At 50.8% G+C, this 13,620-nt stretch overlaps 1 pseudogene; it reads left to right on the plus strand.

Moving 5' to 3' along the window:
- LOC138071802 (WW domain-binding protein 11 pseudogene) lies at positions 1 to 1,881 on the plus strand (annotated as a pseudogene).
- Positions 1,882 to 13,620: the final 11,739 nt, after the last annotated feature.

Consider the following 13,620-nt stretch of genomic DNA (forward strand, 5'->3'; position numbering starts at 1 on the left):
ATGGGGCAGAGAGCCACTTCCTCCACCAAAAGTGGGAATATCACGAACCCTGCAGACCGAGCCAGAAAAGAAGCTCGGAAAGAGGCTTCAAGAAGAACAAGAGGCAGCGCACCATGGCACGAGCTGCAGTTTTAAAAATGAAGGATCCCAAACGAATTATCCGGGACATGGAAAAACTGGATGAAATGGAGTTTGACCCAGTGCAGCAGCCACAGTTAAATGGGAAAGTGCTGAAAGAGCAGTGTAAAAAGCTACGTGAAGCATTTGAACGTATTCTATGACTCTATGAGAAAGAGAATCCAGGTTTTTACAAAGAATTCAGAAAGCTAGTAGAACATGAACAGAAGAGGGCTCAACTTAGCCAACGGTTTGATGCTGTCAAGAATGCCCAGCATGTGCAAGTGGAGAGTATTCCTCTGCCAGATACGCCGCATGCTCCTTCCAACATCTTGATCCAGGACATTCCACTTCCTGGGGCCCAGCCACCCTCCATCCTTAAGAAGACCTCAGCCTATGGACCTCCAACTCGGGCAGTTTCTATGCTTCCTCTTCTTGGACGTGGCGTTCCACGTTTGCCCCCTGGCAGGAAACCTCCAGGTCCTTCCCCGGGTCCACCTCCTCCTCAAGTCTTACAAATGTATGGCTGCAAAGTGGGCTTTGCCCTGGATCTTCCCGCTCGGAGGCGAGATGAAGACGTGTTATATAGTCCTGAACTTGCTCAGCGGGGTCATGACGATGATGTTTCTAGCTCCAGTGAAGACGATGGCTATCCTGAAGACACGGACCAGGATAAGCATGACGACAGTCCTGAGGACAGCGACAGTGACAGATCAGAAGGAGAAAGTGAAGGGGATGCATTTGTGCACCGTGATGACACAGAGAGAGACAACAGTGAAGAAAGAGTAAAACCAGGTCTCATTGTACGGTTTGCAGATGTGCCTGGAAAATCTAGGAAGAAGAAGAACACGAAGGAGCTGACTCCTCTCCTAGCCATGAAGGTTCGAATGGCAGGTCAGGAAATCCCTGAGGAGGGACGAGAAGTCGAGGAATTTTCAGAGGATGATGACGAAGATTGGGATGATCCCAAAGCGGAAAAGCAATCACAGAAACAGCATAAGGAGGAATCTCTCTCTGACAGCACGTCTGCAGCTTCCCGGCAGCAAAGCCCCTCCACAGTCTGTTGCTCCGTCTCAGATACAAGCACCCCCCATGCCAGGACCACCTCCGCTTGGACCACCACCTGCTCCACCTTTACGGCCACCTGGACCACCTGCAGGCCTTCCTCCTGGACCACATCCAGGAGCTCCTCCGTTCCTGAGACTGCCTGGAGTGCCAGGACTCTGAGGGCCTCTGCCCCGCCTTTTACCTCCAGGTCCACCCCCAGGTCCGCCTCCTGGCCCTCCTCCTCGGGGACCCCCACCACGGCTACCTCCCCCTGCACCTCCAGGTATCCCTCCACCCCGTCCTGGCATGATGCGCCCACCTCTGGTGCCTCCTCTTGGGCCTGCCCCACCAGGGCTCTTCCCACCAGCTCCCTTACCCAAGCCGGGGGTTCTAAGTGCTCCCCTCAACTTGATCCAGTGACCCAAGGCAGATGACACAAGCGCAGCCACCATCGAGACAAAAGCCATGGCAACCATCAGTGCCAAGCCACAGATCACTAATCCCAAGGCAGAGATCACACAATTCGTGCCGGCCGCACTGTGGGCGCATCAGAAGAATAAAGGGGCTGCTGCTGCTGCCCAGAGAAAGTCGGAGGATGATTCTGCTGTGCCTCTCTCCAAAACAGCACCCAAATCTGGCCCATCTGTTCCCGTGTCGGTGCAGACTAAGGACGATGTCCACGAGGCTTTCATGAAAGAGATGGAAGGGCTGCTGTGACAGCTTTGGATGCTAGATCAGCCTTCTGTTCACATCAGTGGTTCATGGAGAAAGAGGCTCTTACTCAGCTTAGGTGGAAGAGTTGCTTTCACTGTCAGGGTATTTTTAATTTCATTCCAAGGAATATCTTAAAGTTTAGCCTTGTTCAGAATTTACTGCATATAAAAGAGAGGGTATTTCATGCAAAATAAATTGGTGATAGAAGCAGTGCTGCTAATAACATCCATCCCCTTTCATACCACCATTTTCATCAGATTCCTTCCCCTACTCCAATTCCTCAGAAACTTGGGATCAAGGGGAACTTTGTTACTTGTTTTGGCTCTCTTATTGTGTGCTGTGGGCACTGGAGTAGAGATTTCTGGAAAAACCAATTTATTTCACCCCATCTTGCCTTTCATGTTTGAGTTATTTTTAATATTTCCTTGTAAATATTTTGCAATATTGTAGTGAAATGGATCACAATGTCATTTCCTAATACAAAGCAATATATGTGGGAAGAAAATGCACGATTCTTTGATTAAAACTCCCTCTGACCTAAACTTTGAGTGTTCCATGGAATGAATAAATAAATGTTCTACACCAAAAAAAAAAAAAAGAAAGAAAGAAACAACAGTTAGAACCAGACATGGAACATCGAACTACATCAAGGCTGTGTATTGTCACCCTGCTTATTTAACTTATACGCAGAGTACATCATGTGAAATGCCGGACTAAATGAAGCACAAGCTGGAATCAAGATTTCTGGTAGGAACATCAATAATCTAGAACAACCCTGCATCCGAGGCCAGGGCCAGTGGCCGAGAGGAGCAACCCCACGCCTGAGGCCAGGGCCAGCAGCCGGGAGGAGCGACCTCATGTCCAAGGAGCGGTGGCTGCATGGGCGCAGGAGGGCCTAGAGGAGCCATCCCACACTGAAGGTCAGGAAGGGCGGTGGTGAGGAGATACCCCTCGTCCAAGGTAAGGAGCAGCGGCTGTGCTTTGCTGGAGCAGCCGTGAAGAGATACCCCACGCCCAAGGTAAGAGAAACCCAAGTAAGATGGTAGGTGTTGCAAGAGGGCATCAGAGGGCAGACACACAGAAACCATACTCACAGAAAACTAGTCAATACAATCACACTAGGAATACAGCCTTGTCTAACTCAATGAAACTAAGCCATGCCCTCAGGGCAACCCAGGGCGGGTGGGTCATGGTGGAGAGGTCTGACAGAATGTGGTCCACTGGAGAAGGGAATGGCAAACCACTTCAGTATTCTTGCCTTGAGAACACCATGAACAGTATGAAAAAACAAAATGATAGGATACCAAAAGAGAAACTCCCCAGGTCAGTAGGTGCCCAACACATTACTGGATACCAGTGGAAAAATAACTCTGGAAAGAATGAAAGGATGGAGCCAAAGCAAAAACAATACCAGTTGCGGATGTAACTGGTGATAGAAGCAAGGTCCGATGCTGTAAAGAGCAATATTACCTAGGAACCTGGAATGTCTGGTCCATGAATCAAGGCAAATTGGAAGTGGTCAAACAAGAGATGGCAAGAGTGAATGTCGACATTCTAGGAATCAGCGAACTGAAATGGACTGGAATGGGTGAATTTAACTCAGACGACCATTGTATCTACGACTGCAGGCAGGAATCCCTCAGAAGAAATGGAGTAGCCATCATGGTCAACAAAAGAGTCCGAAATGCAGTACTTGGATGCAATCTCAAAAATGACAGAATGATCTCTGTTCGTCTCCAAGGCAAACCATTCAATATCACGGTAATCCAAGTCTATGCCCCAACCAATAACGCTGAAGAAGCTGAAGTTGAACGGTTCTATGAAGACCTGCTGCTAAGTCGCTTCAGTCGTGTCCGACTCTGTGCAACCCGATAGACAGCAGCCCACCAGGCTTCCCCATCCCTGGGATTCTCCAGGCAAGAACACCGGAGCGGGTTGCCATTTCCCTCTCCAGTGCATGAAAGTGAAAAGTGGAAGTGAAGTTGCTTAGTCATGCCCAACCCTCAGCGACCCCACGGACTGCACCCTTCCAGGCTCCTCCATCCATGGGATTTTCCAGGCAAGAGTACTGGAGTGGGGTGCCATTGCCTTCTCTGCTATGAAGACCTACAAGACCTTTTAGAACTAACACCTAAAAAAGATGTCCTTTTCATTATAGGGGATTGGAATGCAAAAGTAGGAAGTCAAGAAACACCTGGCAAATTTGGACTTGGAACACGGAATGAAGCAGGGCAAAGACTAATAGAGTTTTGCCAAGAAAATGCACTGGTCATAGCAAACACCCTCTTCCAACAACACAAAAGAAGACTTTACACATAGACATCACCAGATGATCAACACCGAAATCAGATTGATTACATTCTTTGCAGCCAAAGATGGAGAAGCTCTATACAGTCAACAAAAACAAGACCAGGAGCTGACTGTGGCTCAGATCATGAACTCCTTATTGCCAAATTCAGACTTAAATTGAAGAAAGTAGGGAAAACTGCTAGACCATTCAGGTATGACCTCAATCAAATCCCTTATGATTATGCAGTGGAAGTGAGAAATAGATTTAAGAGCCTAGATCTGATAGATAGAGTGCCTGATGAACTGTGGAGTGAGGTTTGTGACATTGTACAGGAGACAGGGATCAAGACCATCCCCATGGAAAAGAAATGCAAAAAAGCAAAATGGCTGTCTGGGGAGGCCTTACAAATAGCTGTGGAAAGAAGAGAAAGGAAAAGCAAAGGAGAAAAGGAAAGATATAACATCTGAATGCAGAGTTCTAAAGAATAGCAAGAAGAGATAAGAAAGCCTTCTTCAGCGATCAATGCAAAGAAATAGAGGAAAAGAACAGAATGGGAAGGACTAGAGATCTCTTCAAGAAAATCAGAGGTACCAAGGGAACATTTCATGCATAGATGGGCTCAATAAAGGACAGAAATGGTATGGACCTAACAGAAGCAGAAGATATTAAGAAGAGGTGGCAAGAATACACAGAGGAACTATACAAAAAAATCTTCACAGCCCAGATAATCGCGATGGTGTGATCACTCATCTAGAGCCAGACATCCTGGAATGTGAAGTCAAGTGGGCCTTAGAAAGCATCACTACGAACAAAACTAGTGGAGGTGATGGAATTCCAGTTGAGCTCTTTCAAATCCTGAAAGATGATGCTGTGAAAGTGCTGCACTCAATACGCCAGCAAATTTGGAAAACTCAGCAGTGGCCACAAGACTGGAAAAGGTCAGTTTTCATGCCAATCCCAAAGAAAGGCAATGCCAAAGAATGCACAAAGTACCGCACAATCGCACTCATCTCACATGCTAGTAAAGTAATGCTCAAAATTCTCCAAGCCAGGCTTCAGCAATATGTGAACCATGAACTTCCTGATGTGCAAGCTGGTTTTAGAAAAGGCAGAGGAACCACAGATCAAATTGCCAACATCTGCTGGATCGTGGAAAAAGCAAGAGAGTTCCAGAAAAACATCTATTTCTGCTTTATTGACTATGCCAAAGCCTTTGACTGTGTGGATCACAAGAAACTGGAAAATTCTGAGAGAGATGGGAATACCAGACCACCTGACCTGCCTCTTGAGAAATCTGTATGTAGGTCAGGAAGCAACTGGACATGGAACAACAGACTGGTTCCAAATAGGAAAAGGAGTACGTCAAGGCTGTATATTGTCACCCTGCTTATTTAACTTATATGCAGAGTACATCATGAGAAACGCTGGACTGGAAGAAGCACAAGCTGGAATCAAGATTGCCGGGAGAAATATCAATAACCTCAGATATGCAGATGACACCATCCTTATGGCAGAAAGTGAAGAGGAACTAAAAAGCCTCTTGATGAAAGTGACTGAGGAGGGTGAAATTGTTGGCTTAAAGCTCCACATTCAGAAAACGAAGATCATGGCATCTGGTTCCATCACTTCATGGGAAATAGATGGGGAAACAGTGGAAGCAGTGTCAGACTTTATTTTTGGGGGCTCCAAAATCACTGCAGATGGTGACCACAGCCATGAAATTAAAAGACACTTACTCCTTGGAAGAAAAGTTATGACCGACCTAGATAGCATATTCAAAAGCAGAGACATTACTTTGCCGACTAAGGTCCGTCTAGTCAAGGCTATGGTTTTTCCTGTGGTCATGTGTGGATGTGAGAGTTGGACTATGAAGAAGGCTGAACGCTGAAGAATTGATGCTTTTGAACTGTGGTGTTGGAGAAGGCTCTTGAGAGTCCCTTGGACTGCAAGGAGATCCAACCAGTCCATTCTGAAGGAGATCAGCCCTGAGATTTCTTTGGAAGGAGTGATGCTAAAGCTGGAAACTCCAATACTTTGGCCACCTCATGCGAAGAGTTGACTCATTGGAAAAAACTCTGATGCTGGGAGGGATTGGGTGCAGGAGGAGAAAGGGACGACAGAGGATGAGATGGCTGGATGGCATCACGGACTCGATGGACGTGAGTCTGAGTGAATTCTGGGAGTTGGTGCTGGACAGGGAGCCCTGGCATGCTGCGATTCATGGGGTTGCAAATAGTCGGACACGACTGAGCGACTGAACTGAACTGAACCACAATGATGGCAGAAAGTGGAGGAGCTGAAGAGCCTCTTGATGAAAATGAAAGAGGAGAGTGAAAAAGTTGGCTTGAAACTCAACACTCAGAAAACTAAGATCATGGCATCTGGTCCCATCACTTCATGGCAAATAGGTGGGCAAACAATGAAAACAGTGACATACTTTATTTTCTTGGGCTCCAAAATCACTGCAGACGGTGACTGCAGCCATGAAATTAAAAGACCCTTGCTCCTTAGAAGAAAAGCTATGACCAACCTAGATAGCATATTAAAAAGCAGAAACATCACTTTGCTGACTAATGTCCATATAGTCAAAGCTATGGTTTTTCCAGTAGTCATGTATGGATGTGAAAGCTAGACCATAAATAAGGCTGAGTCTTGGAAAAGACTCTTGAGAGTCCCTTGGACAGCAAGGAGATCAAACCAGTCAATTCTAAAAGAAATCAACCCTGAATATTCATTGAAAGGACTGATGTTGAAGCTGAAACTTCAGTACTTTTGCCCCCTGATGCAAAGAGCTGACTCACTGGGAGACCCTGATGCTGGGAAAGATTGAGGACAGGAGGAGAAGGGGACGACAGAGGAGGAGATGGTTGGATGGCATCACCCACTCAATGAACATGAGTTTGAGCGAACTTCAGGATCAGTGAAGGACAGGGAAGCCTGGTGTGCTGCAGTCCACGGGGTCGCAAAGAGTTGGACATGACTCAGCGACCGAACTGAAAAGTGCAATTAGAGACAGAATGCGAGTCAGCCGCGGTAGGAGCATGGGGGCAGGGTGGGACAGGATGTGGGACAGGTATCCTTGAGAAGGAGACAGAAACACCCTCTCATGCCCGGGAGGAAAAGCTTGCAGGTCTTTGCAGGCTGAGGAGATGGAGCCAGTGGGTCAGACGATCTCCTCTGTGAGAGGAGAGACTGGCTTCTGCGCTGCCTGAGTCGGGAAAGAACCTGGGAGTGGGGCAGCCTGGCCATGTGGAGTAGCTGCTGGAGAAGCAGAAAGGAATTCCGCCAGAAGGGCCTTGTGAGGCCCCTTTGCGGACTCAGTTAGAGGAGCACCAGCCGCCAAGGCGCGGGATTTTCCCTATGATTCTCCACAGGCCTAGGAAGTGACCGGTGTGCCTTCACACACTAGTGTGAGCCCCCGAGAAGTGAGGGCCCCAGGCCGCTCTGCACTCTGCTCCTCCGCATCCCTTCCACACCAGCGGGTCTCACCTAGAGCGCCCACCTGTGGGCCCTGCCTGGGGGGACCTGGCATCTGCAGTCAGGCTCCAGGTGAGTCCAGGTGCCTGGGGAACCCCCAGCTCCTCAATCCTCGGGGAGGCACAGGCCACCCCGAGCACAACGGAGACCCCAGGCCAGGCCTCCGAGTCTGGGAGAGTCTTGACAGTAACTGAAGTGACAAGGCGGCTGCGCGGTCCAGCCGGGGTCCTGCCTTCCCCGCCCCGCTGCCCCGGGTGGGAGCAGTCCCAGCCCACCTGGGGGCTTTGGAGCAGCCAGCCGGCTGGTCCCTACCAGGGAAAGGCCTGTCCCGGGAGGAGGCGACCGTGCGCAGTGGACCCCCGCCCCATCCCCACGGGGAGAGCCCGGCTGTGGGAGCAGGGCCAGGAGAGGGTGGCGGCCATCGACACGCAGGGAAGGCAGCCCTCGGCTTCCTTGGGGTTGAACGCAGGGTGTGAGGCCAGGCAGGAGCCCTGGCGACCCCCCTCGGGGCCGCTGCCCGGAGCCCCTCCTGAGGGGGAGCTGCCTGCCTCCCCTGCTTCCAGTCCTGGGCCCCCGGTCCCAAGCCGGTCACCCCCTGAGAGTGACTCGATTCTTGTCCTGTCTCCGGGAGTCAGAGTCTCTGTCCTGATGGTGAGGCCGACCTACCGGCCTGCCCCCACCCCAGCCCACCCGCAGCCCCCGCAGCCCCCGCAGCCCCCGCAGCCCGGTTCTCCAGCCTGGGCTGCCCGGGACACACCGCTGCGCTGGGCGGAGCTGGACCGCAGGCAGGGCCACGTCTCCACTGACCCTCTGCGGCCACCCCGCACACAGAAGCAGACGCCTGCGCCTGGCCCCTACTAGACCAAAGTGTGAAGAGAAGAGTCCCTTAATCCTTTTCAGAGTGCTTTTATTTCCCTGTGGGCAAAATTTCAATCTTTATCTCTTGTTTAATTCTTTGTTTAAAGTGACAGCTTTAATAATCAAGAAAAACTGAGGTCTCAAAAGAGATCTTACAGATGTGAATTCAGGCATGTTTTGACACCTCACATTTTTTACCCTGAAAACAAAAAATGGTTTCATTTAAGTCAGATATATCTTTGCATATATTTTTCCTTTGAGAGACCCACACCCTCAACTGTGTAATAATGGTGAAATCTTGGTGTGGTGGGGTCGTGGTTTAGTTTTATTAGACTCTTGCGACCCCACGGACTGTATCCTAACAGATGCCTCTGTCCATGGAATTCAGGCAAGAATACTGGCGTGCGTTGCCATTCCCTTCTCCAGGGATCTTCCTGACCCAGGGATTGAACCTGGGTCTCCTGCATTGCAGCCAGATTCTTTACCATCTGAGCCACGGGAGGAGCCCTTGACATCTCCGTGTATACCATCTGCTTTTCTGCTTTCAATTACGTGATCTCAGATTCCAGACTGAGCAGACTGAGCTGAGAGCGTCCCTGGGGACACAGCCGTGCGTGAGCTTGGGGACAGGGCTGTGCCTTCCCTCTCCAGCTGGGCTCTCACCACGCCTCGGGCAAGGGCAGCGGGAGGCACCGGACCCACAGTTATGCTGCGGTGGGCAGGGCCCTGCTGTCACGAGGTAGGGCCTTGGGGAGGTGCGGAGGTCGTGTGGGTGGAGCCCCATGAATGGGGTCGCTCTCCTGGTTACAGAGCCCCTGGGAGCCCCTCTCCCTGTCTCTGTCTCACTCTCTCTGTCTCTGTGCTTCTGTGTCTCTTGGCTTAGGAGCCAGGGCTGCGAGGATCTACTCTGAGTTCCCGGGCTCCCACCCTTGTCCATGGCAGTGGAACCAGAGCCTCAGGAAACCTCCCCACCAGCATGCGGTCTGCATGCAGCCTTCCCAGGCTCCAGCCACGACTTCCCACCCTTCAGGAGGTCCTGTCCCTCCTGCCAAACTGCTTCAGTGAGCAGAGCTGGGTGCCAAACACATCCTATGAGCTTGTTTCTAAAATGATATTCAATCAGCATGCTTTCTGGTCCATTTCCTAATACCATAATGCAAGACACAGGGTAATTACTCCAAACGCAAGGAGATAAGGAGTCTTTCCTTTGGTTGCAAAGACAATTTATTCAGTGTTTCTTCAGAGATGAATCCTCAGATAAAATACAAAACTGGAAAGGTTTTAATACTTTCCTATTTTATTTCTTGGCAAAAAAAAAAAAAAAGGAGAACAGATAATCATCAACAATAAAGCATCTTCTCTTTGTGAGCACAAGCTAAACGCCTCCTGCTTTCTAAATGTCACTGCTACAAAATATGTTTATAACTTCTGGAATCTGCACTGTTCCACGTGGGCTGCAGAGGCACCACTGGGGTGAGATGTTCTGAACAGGACAGTGTGGCCCAGCTACACACTTCCAGGCCCCCTTCCACCCAGTGCAGGCAGGTGGGCGTCTCCTCAGGCTTTCCCCTCCCCTCACCCTGTGCTGGCCGTAGGTGGTGGCCAAGGGCTCAGAGCTCAGTCCTGGAGGAGAGCATCACCATGAAGGACCGTGGCTGTAGGGCTGGACCACCCACCCCCCACCTGTCACTCACACTTCACTGATGTGTCCCCGCCAAGGTACCAACCTCAGGCTGGAGAATAATCCAGCCCAAAGAAAACTTTTGATCCATTGGGAAAATGTAAAAATCAGGTGGCAATTAAACCCATACCTGATGGTTTATTTCATGTCACCTTGGCTAGGCTGTGTGTCTTTCTATGGCAAGCTATATATGCTAGATATTTATAAACAGCAGTTAAGTCTCACAACCTGGAGGCTGGATGCCTGAGATTAAAGTGCTGACCTGGTTGGGTTCCTGTGAAGGCTGGCCTCACAGTTGCAGATGCTGGCCTCTCCCAGTAACCTCCCTGGGGTCTCTTTTCTAAGGGCACTAACCCCATTCACTGGGCCCCATCCTCATGACTCATCACCTCCCCAAGTCCTCACCTCCTTACACTATTACTCTGGGGGTTAGGAGCCCAACGTATGAATTTGGGTGGACACGAACATTCAGACCATAGCACCGCAGGACTGTTTGGGGTCAAACACCACCTAGACGTCACCATGAAGATGTTTTTAGATGGAACTAATAATTAAGTCTGCAGACTTTGAGTAGAGCAGGTCATCCTCCATAACGTGGGGGCCTCCTCGAGTCAGCTGAAGGCCTTATGAGGAAACACTGAGCTTCCCCAAGGAAGAGGGGTCTGTGCCCAATCACAGCCTGACTCCAGCTGCAGCATCAGCTTGTCCCCGGGTCTCCAGCTGCTGGTCTTCCCTGCAGATTTCTTACTTGCCAGCCCTACAGTTGGGTGGGCTATTTCCTTACCATAAAGCAGTCTCTAGACAGATAATAGATAATTGATCGACAACAGACAGTAGAGCCTATTGGTTCTGATACACCCTATTTCCTGCTGCCTCTGACAAAGGGGTCAGCCCTGGGTCTGTATTTCTGCAGTACACGTGCCCACAGGGACTGCACAGAGGCTGACCTCAGAGGTGTGGGCTCTGGCCACTCCAGTTTGACCCCAGACACCATCCAGTCCGTGAAGGGCCAGCACCAGCCTCTGGGTCTCTGCCATCGCCTCAGCCCCTTCCCCCTCCACAGAGGTGCATGGCCCTGTGCCAGGGCCATGTGGGGCAGATGTGGGCAGCTCATGTGGGAGGACCTGGTTGGCACTAGGGGATAGATGGGTGGGTGGGTGGGTGGGCGGAGGGTGGATGGATGGGTGAGTGTAGAAGGAGGGTGAGTGGGTGGATGGAAGATGGTGGGTGGGTGGATGGAGGATGGTGAGTGGGTGGATGGAGGAGGGTGGGTGGGTGGATGGAGGATGGTGGGAGGGTGAGCGGGTGGATGGAAGAGGGTGAGCGGGTGGATGGAGGAGGGTGAGCGGGTGGATGGAGGATGGTGGGAGGGTGAGCGGGTGGATGGAGGAGGGTGAGCGGGTGGATGGAGGAGGGTGAGTGGGTGGATGGAGGAGGGTGAGTGGGTGGATGGAGGATGGTGGGTGGGTGGATGGAGGATGGTGGGTGGGTGGTGAAAGTATGAACAGCTGGATGGGTGGGTGGGTGGACAGAGGGTGGTCGGTGTGTGGGTCCACGGATGCATAGATGGGTATGTGGATGATGAAAGGATGGAGGGAGGGATGAGCAGCAAGAGTCATCCCCTCTCTGCCGCTCCGAGCCTGCTCAGTCCAGGGATGATGTCCTCCTGCCGGGACTACTGCAGTAGAAAACGACCCGCCCGTCTCAGCGCTCACGAACCGCCATCCGCTCTTCCCACTGCAGCGAGGAGCAACGCTTCGCAGTGATGCTTGGTCACATCAGGCCTGCACCTAAAAACCTCCCATGACTTCCTTTTGGTCTGAATAATGTCCTCACCATGATCAGTTGGCTCTGTGGGACTCAGCCTCAGCCTTTACCATCTCTGTCCTGCCCTGAGCTCAGGCTGTCTCCAGGCTCCAGCTCCCCTCTTCCACTCCTCGAGTGCCCCAGGGTCTCTCCTTGCCCCCAGAGCTGAGACACTGGGACGTTCTGCCCCAGCCTGTTATCGTCTTCTGGAGAATGCCTGTTCACCCTGCAACTCTAAGCAGAGGTGTCCCCAGCCCCTCACCAGCCTGTCAGCCCTCTGTGCCACCCAGGACCCTCTGCTCCTCATGCTCAGCACCACTGTGCTCAGCCGCATGTGGGAGGGGTCTGACCGTGTCTCTCTCAGGGCCTGAGGGAGCCCATGAGGGGCTTTCCCTCACCTTTGTATTTCCAGTGCTAGATCAGGGTAAGTGCAGGAAAATCTTAGATTAGCTATGAAAGCTACATGATGAAGCTGGGGCAGCACGGTTTCTTGCAAAGGGCCAGGTGTAAACTTCTCCAGGTCCATGTGGTCTCGGTCACAGCAGCTTAGGGCTGCCCTTGAAGCTCATAGTAGCACAGGGGATACGACCAACAAGCATGGCTGAGTGTCAATAAAACTTTATTTACACAAATACCGATGGACTCGATTCAGGCCAGGATTCATAGTTTGCTGACGCTTGATCACTTGCTGAGTCATGTCTGACTCTGAGCCCCATGAACTGCAGCATGTGAGGCTTCCCTGTCCTTCTCCATCTCCCAGAGTTTACTCAAGTTCATGTCTGCAGGGGGCGCTCCGCAGAAAGAGAGGCAGTGGAACTTCCCTCAGCAAAGCTGAGTGGTCCCGAGGAGAAGCGAGCCTGCTGTCCGCCAACCCAGCCCCTCCTCGAGCGAGAGACAATCATCAGACGCGACCGGGGTTCCGTCTAAGTAGTTCCCCTTTATTGCTACAAACTCTTGGTTTATATAGGCAAGCAAGGGGGTTTTTCGAGGGTTGCACCAATCAAGTTAAAGGTCAAATTGTAATATGCCATAGTTGCACCAATCACGTTAAAGGTCAAGTCGTTATGCGCTTCATTGTAACAAGAGTCTATGGTGATCACGCGCTGTCCACGTGCATGGAAATCAAGAGCGCCAATCAAAAGTTTTAACAAATAACTTAGGCCACACCCTCATCTCTTCCGCCAGGCGCCATCTTAGCTCTAAACCGCAAAGCTAGCCCTTCTTTTTTCAAGGTTTCCCATTTAGGGTCCCACACATGTCCATTAAGTCAGTGATGCCATTCAACCATCTCCTCCTCCTCTATCGTCCCTTTCTCCTCCTGCCTTCAGTCTTTCGCAGCATCAGGGTTTTTTCCAGTGAGTCAGGTCTTCCCATCAGGTGGCCAAAGTATTGGAGCTTTAGCATCTGTCCTTCCAATGTATATTCAGGGTTGATTTCCTTTAGGATTGACTGGTTTGATCTCCTTGCTGTACAAGGGACTCTCAAGAGTCTTCTCCAACACCACAGTTCAAAAGCATCAGTTTTCAGTGTTCAGCCTTCTTTAGGGGCCAACTCTCACATCTGTACGTGACTACTGGGAAAACCATAGGGTTTGACCCCTGTGATAGTTAAAGACAAAAAAGAGAAATTG

This window comes from Capricornis sumatraensis, chromosome 2 (genome assembly GCF_032405125.1).
Source record: "Capricornis sumatraensis isolate serow.1 chromosome 2, serow.2, whole genome shotgun sequence".
Taxonomy (NCBI): Eukaryota; Metazoa; Chordata; class Mammalia; order Artiodactyla; family Bovidae; genus Capricornis; species Capricornis sumatraensis.